Raw genomic sequence first — 7081 nt, forward strand, 5'->3', positions numbered from 1 at the left:
ACTGCAAGAATATTCCCGAAGAAATTTCTGGAAAAAATCCCGAAGATATTCCTGGAGGAATTTCCGAAGAAATTCCTAGAGGAATTCAACCCGGAGTAATTCCCGAAGCAATTCTTGGAGGAATTTCTAAGGAAATTACTGGAGGAATTCCCGAAAAATTTCCTGAAAAAAAATCCAAAGGATTTGCTGGAGATATTCCCGAAGAAAATCCTGGAGGAATCTCCAAAGAAACTCCTGGAGGAATGTCCGAAGAAATTCCTGGTGGATTCCCGAAGGAATTCATGGAGGAATTCCCAAATAAATTCCTGGAGGAATTTCCGAAGAAATTCTTGGAGGAATCCCCGAAGCAATTCCTGGAGAAATTACCGGAAGAGTTCCTGGAAGAATCCCTGAAGGAATTCCTGGAGGAATATTCCCGAAGATATTGCTGGAGGAAATCCCGGATAAATTCTTGGAGGAATTTCTTAAGAAATTCCGAGAGGAATTCTCGAAGAAATTCCTGGAGGAATTTCCGAAGAAATTCTTGGAGGAAATCCTAAAGGAATTCCTGGAGGAATTTCCAAAGGAAATCCAGGAGGAATCCCCGCAGAAATTCCCAGAGAATCTACCGAAGATTTCCCAAAGTAATGTGTTGAGATATTTCCAGGGGATTTTATGGAGTAGTTCTCCAAGCAATTTCTGGACAAATTGCCAGTGAAATTTCTCGAATAATTTCCAGATGAATTCGTGGATAAATTTCTGGAAGGATAGCCGATGGAATTTTTGAAGGAATTCCAGGCGAAGTTTTAGAAGGAACTCGCGGAGTTTTTTTTTCAGGAATAACCGGAGGACCTCCTGCAGAAATTCTCGGAATAATGTCTAGTTTCCCGACGAAATTCCTCCAAAAATTCCCAGAGGATTTTCTGGAGGTTCTCTCGTAGGAATTCAGTTAAGCATTTTTGAATTGATTCCCGGAAGGATTGTTGGAGCAATTTCTTGAGAAATTCCTTTATGAATGCCAGGAGAATTTCGTGGACGAATTTCCGAAGGCGTTCTCGTAGGAATGTGTGTTAGTACTTCCGTGAGGATTTTTAGAAGTAATTTCAACGGAAATTTTGACCCACAGGCGTTTCTGCTAGAGAAACCTTACAGAAATTTTGATTTGAGGAATCCTTGAACTAATTGAAGAAAATAATCATGGATGAACGTTTCGAGCTACGTACTTCAAAAGAAAATCCTGAAGCAATATGCACTTGAGGCACTTTGGTTGAAATTTCACAAAAATATTTTACGGCAAGTTTTGTAATCTCTTGGTGAATAAGGAGGAATTTAGGAATGAATTTTGTGTAGAGATTTCTGGCATGATCCACCGAAGCAATGGAAAAAAAATCTGGGAAAGAGCTTCTCGAGGAATCCCGGGTGAAATGTGTTGCGCACACAGCCGCCGGGCGGGTTATGTGGTGCTTTCTGTTTGAACTGGAAAACTGACAGCGGTGGGGCGTCTGATAGTATCCACTTATCCTCGTTGGGTAAATTACGTTTGCGTTGTGCATCCAACGCTCATCGCGAAATTCCTGCCCACCGATCATGGGCCATCACGCAGGAGAAACAAACATTTTTTTTGCACGAAAAAAAGAGTAAATAAACACCAGCTGATTGAATGCTGAAGCTAACTGAATTGACATTTCCGCGAGCTGGACAATCACGAGAGAGAAAATGGCTGCGCGCTTTCTTTGTTAAATCCTCTCTTGAAGCTCTTTGGTGCTTACCAAACGGGGTATCAAATTTAATCTCGGATTTGGTAAATCCCAGATTAAATCGCGGCTAAGACGCGTTGGTGCTTATCACCATTAAAGTGATTTTTAGGCGACTTTGACGCAATAAAACGACTTGTTCTAGCGTCACCCTATGAAAACTATGGGCAAATGCTCCAAATTTGGTCAAAACAGTTTAAACGCCTTGTCTTTTTTTTTTCAATTTCTCATCAAAGTTTTCTTAGGGATTGATCCAAAAACTATAACTGTCAAAAGATGGCGCTGGTCATTTCCATCAACTTTGCCGAAGACATCTTGTGTTCTATTTTATTGTGGTTTCGGATGGGCAGAAGACGGAATAAAACGGAATAAACTTGGAATAACTTTGAAGAACACGTTTTAATTCAATGGCGTTTTTTTTTGATTTGAGAATACAACAGTGGGTTATGAAAAGGAACAAAATGTATATAAACACAAAGGTGCGCATAGCAGCACAAGTTAGGTAGTGGTGGTAGGGTTGCCAGGATTGCTATTCCAACAGCCCTCCTCAATCGCAGCAACTTACCAATCCCGCATTGGTCCGATGACGACGAAGTGCAGTCACTGGGAGACCCTTCGTCATCATATCCGCCATTTGGTCCGTTGTCGAAATATACTGGATACGAATACGGCCATCCTTCACAAAGTCACGTAGGAAGTGGTATTTAACATCGACGTGCTTGAGCCGACCGTGATTCTTGCTGTCCTCCGCGATTCTTATTGTCGACTGGTTGTCTTCGTAGAAGCACACCGGCAGCTCGGCATCCTTCCCCAAATCCTTGAGCAGCCGAACCAGCCAGATCTCGAAACACGCCGCCGCACATAGAGCGTTGAGCTCGGCTTCAGTCGACGAGAGCGATACTACTTGTTGCTTCCGCGTTATCCAGCTAACACAACAGCCAGCTACCTTGAACAAGCATCCACTAACCGACCGGCGGTCCACCGGATCGTTGGCCCAGTCCGCGTCAGCGAACACCTGAATTAACGGCACCTCCGAATCAGCACGATACTCCAGTCCCATGTCTAGTGTTCCTTTGATGTACCTCAGAACACGTTTCAGGTACGACCAGTGCTCATCAGTCGGGCAGCTTTGAAATTGGCTAAAGAAATTCACGGCCGCCGACAGGTCTGGTCTTGTCGTGAGCGATGCGTACGTCAGGCAGCCGATGAGCTCGCGGTACGGTTGCGCTGTACGCCCCTTCTCTTCACCTCGTGGTAGCTTCAGCCGACACTCCATAGGCGTGGATATCGGCTTGCATTCGTCCATCTGGAATCGTAGAAGCAAATCTTCCAGGTACTGTCGTTGGCTCATCCGCAATACTCCTGCTTCCAAGTCTCGATCGATCCGAATCCCGAGAAAACTGTGGATCTCGCCTGCGTCCGTCATTTCGAACTCGGATGACAGGCAACGCTTCACGATTTCTACCGCCTTCAGGGAAGTTCCAGCCACAATGACGTCATCCACGTACAGCACGACAATGACAGTCTCGGTCCCGATCCTACGAGTATAGAGGCAAGGATCGTTCGGACTACTGTTGAATCCCATCCGGTTCACCATGAAACCATGAAAACGGTCGTTCCATGACTTCGAGGCTTGTTTCAGGCCATAAATCGACTTCTGCAGGCGACACACTTGGTTTGTCCCGTCCTGGAATCCTTCGGGCTGAGCCATATAGATCTCCTCTTCGAGCTGCCCATTGAGGAACGCCGTTTTGACGTCCATCTGGTGGATCGCCATCTTGTCCCGGTTCGCCAAAGCCAGTACTGCCCTAACCGTGTCGAGCTTTGCCACTGGAGAGTACGTTTCACAGTAGTCGAAGCCGTACCTCTGGCTGAAACCTCTAGCCACTAAACGGGCTTTGTATCGGTCAGGCTCACCGTTCGCTCCTCGCTTAATCTTAAACAACCACTTACTTGTAATCGGTGTTCGGTTCGCCGGCAGCTTCGCTAGGGTCCAGGTCTGGTTCTTCTGCATAGAATCCATCTCCTCCTCGACGGCCTTCTTCCACAGACTCCAGTCGCCCCTCTTCTGAGCTTCCGCTAAAGACTTCGGCACATCCTGAACGTAGGTTACAGCATTGAAGGCGTAGGCAGCATAATCTCGCTGCCACGCGGGAGGGCGTTTCTGCCGCTGCGGTCTTCCGGATTCCGCATCCGCCGCTGGAACATTGTCGTTCAGTCCATCTTCTTCTTCGTCAAAACTGTTGAACTCTTCATCAGACTCTTCTGAAACAGCTCCGTCTGATCCTCCAGCCGCACCACCGGTGGCCCCACCGACGGCTTCATCTTCTTGAATCTCTTCGGCCGCATCCTCAGCGACTACTGGAGGCACCACGATCACATCAGATGACTGCTTTGGCTTGACATCCACTTGCCCAGTTTCTTCTTCTTCAGCGAAAACCACGTCCCGAGCATGGACGATCTTCCTTGACTTCGGATTCCATATGCGGTAGCCATTATGGGCGTATCCAACGAATACGCCTTTCCAGGTCTTCGAGTCGATCTTCTTCCTCAGCTCCTTGGGTACGTGGACGAAAACGGTACATCCGAACGCTCGTAGCTTCGACACGTCCGGCTTCTTACCCTCCCACAGCTCGTAGGGTGTCACATCCTCGCCTATTGCTCGAGACGGGCTTCGGTTGACCAAGTACGTTGCCGTCTGGATCGCCGGCGCCCAAAACCGCTTCTCAACTCCCGAGTCTTCAAGCATCGACCGCGTACGCTCCACTAGAGTGCGGTTCATCCGCTCGCTCACCCCGTTCTGTTCGGGTGTGTGCGGAACCGTCCACTCGACTTGGATTCCCTTTCGCTGACAGAACTGCTCGAACTCCAGGCTACGGTACTCGCCTCCGTTGTCGCACCGCAAACGACTCACTTTCACGCCGAACTTAGCGGTAACTATCGCTTCGTATTGCCGGAACAGATCGAATACTTCACTTTTGTTCTTCATCAGGAAGGTCATCGTAAAATGACTCCAGTCATCGATGAAGGTCACGAAATAGTTCACTCCCCCGACGCCGATGGGAGTTACCGGCCCGCAAAAGTCCGAATGGATTAACTCCAACACTCGCGACGAACGTTTCTCATTTCGCACCGGAAACGGTTTCCGGGTTTGTTTCCCCGCCACACACGACCCGCATATCACGCTCTTGTCCACCTTTGCACCGGTCAGCTCAATTCCAGTGACCATGCCGCCGGAAATCAGTTTCTCCAGACTTCGCGCGTTTAAATGGCCGAACCGACGATGCCACAGTTCCAATCGCTTCGGTATCAGTCCACATGTCAACAAAGAGTCACTTGCACTACGTTTGTCCGTGTAAAAATCGAGACGGCACAACTTACCACAACGCAAGCCCATCGCAACGAGTTCCGATCCGCGATGAATCGCCACTCGGCCCTTTTCGTAAGTTACTCTCATTCCCGATTCGTCAACTTTCACCACAGAGAAAAGATTGCAGCGAGATTCAGGCACGAACAAAACATTTCTCACCGTGCATTCCACCCCCGTACCGTTGACATTGGCCATCACCTTGATCGTCCCAACATGTTTGGCAACAATCGATTCACCGTGTTTTGCTACCGCAATCTCAACCGGACACTTTAGAGGCTTCAGCGTTTCGAACAATGCTCTGTCATTCACGATGTGGTCGGAACATCCCGAATCAATGTACCACTGGACACGGGACTCTTCGGGAAACACTTTTTCTTCTTTTCCGCCACTGCCAGCAGCAAAACAAACACCGCTCGATCCAGCCTCTGCTGAGTGCGCTTTCGGGGAGAACTTTTCGCGAGATTTCTCATCACTTTTCGCTTTCTTCTTCGTCGGGCAGTCGGACAGCTTATGCCCCTCTTTCTTACAGCCGAAGCACTTTATCTTCCACTTATTCTTCGGCTGCTTGGAGCCCACGAAAACAGCTGATTCTTTACCCCCCTGATCACTGCACATACCCTTCCGCTTGGTTTCCTCGTCCAAGAGGCGACACTTCACGAATTCGATATTCAACTGCGCCTCTGGCATCGTCTCCAACGCGGTAACGACGGTATCGAACGAAGGACCCAAAGTTAGCAGAAGATGGCAAATCACATCTAGTTCTTCCATCTCCGCACCCGTTCCGCGGTACTCACGCACTAACCAGTCGAATCGAAGGAAATGTTCTTGCAGCGCACCGCCGTCGTGTCCCAGAGCCAGCATCTGTCGCTTCAGGTGCATGCGACTGGCGATGCTGTGCCGCTCAAACACTCTGCTCAAAGCCGACCAAATTTCTTTCGGTGTGCGTTTTCCCTGCACGAACTCCAACTGGGAGTCGTGAATCCGGGAGATGATCAAACTTTTACACTTTTTCTCATTCTTCAGCCGCTTGGCTCGTTCCTTTTCTTTCCGCTGCTTCACCTCCGCCGTGTCCTCGGGCTCTTCTTTCAGCTCGTCCACGTCAGCAACATCAGCCTCGACGCATTCCAGCAGGTCGTGCTCCTCCAAGAGCACCTGCATTCGGAATTTCCACGACGCGAAATTCGACCCGTCGAAAAGCGGCAGGTGAAAACGTTCCACCCGGTCTTCCTTGGCCATCGCGAACACTACTTCCACTGTACGACCGTAAACCGTTTCGGAAACGACCCGGGCCCACAACCTATTGTGGTTTCGGATGGGCAGAAGACGGAATAAAACGGAATAAACTTGGAATAACTTTGAAGAACACGTTTTAATTCAATGGCGTTTTTTTTTTGATTTGAGAATACAACAGTGGGTTATGAAAAGGAACAAAATGTATATAAACACAAAGGTGCGCATAGCAGCACAACCCAGCTAACACAAAGTCTTATATGATGTTGGATAGGATGCTAAAGTGGAGGCCATATGCGTACATGCTTCCATTTAAATGCGTGTAAAGTGTGCGTATATCGCCTCCACTTTTGCATCCTATACAACATCATATGCGATCATGTGTTGACTGGGAAGTTAGGTAGTGGTGGTAGGGTTGCCAGGATTGCTATTCCAACATATTTCCACAATCCTAAATGGGAAAATAAACCATTGTGCACCCTTGTACTCTACGAATGAATAAAATCCGGCTCATTTATAAACAACACGTACACTACCCGTCGTAAGTATGGACTCACAAAAAGTAATGCAACAATAATGCATCACCCTGACTCATCTCGATATCTCTAAAACCAGAACACCTACAAAAAATGCAACCTTCAGAAAAGTTGTTGCTTTTGGGCTCCTGAATAACTTTGCTGAAGACAGCATATTAGTAAGTCCTCAGTTTTTGAAGTTGTCGAGGTGAGTCAGGGTCATGCAACATTGT

The sequence above is a fragment of the Aedes albopictus genome, chromosome 1 (genome assembly GCF_035046485.1).
Source record: "Aedes albopictus strain Foshan chromosome 1, AalbF5, whole genome shotgun sequence".
Lineage (NCBI taxonomy): Eukaryota > Metazoa > Arthropoda > Insecta > Diptera > Culicidae > Aedes > Aedes albopictus.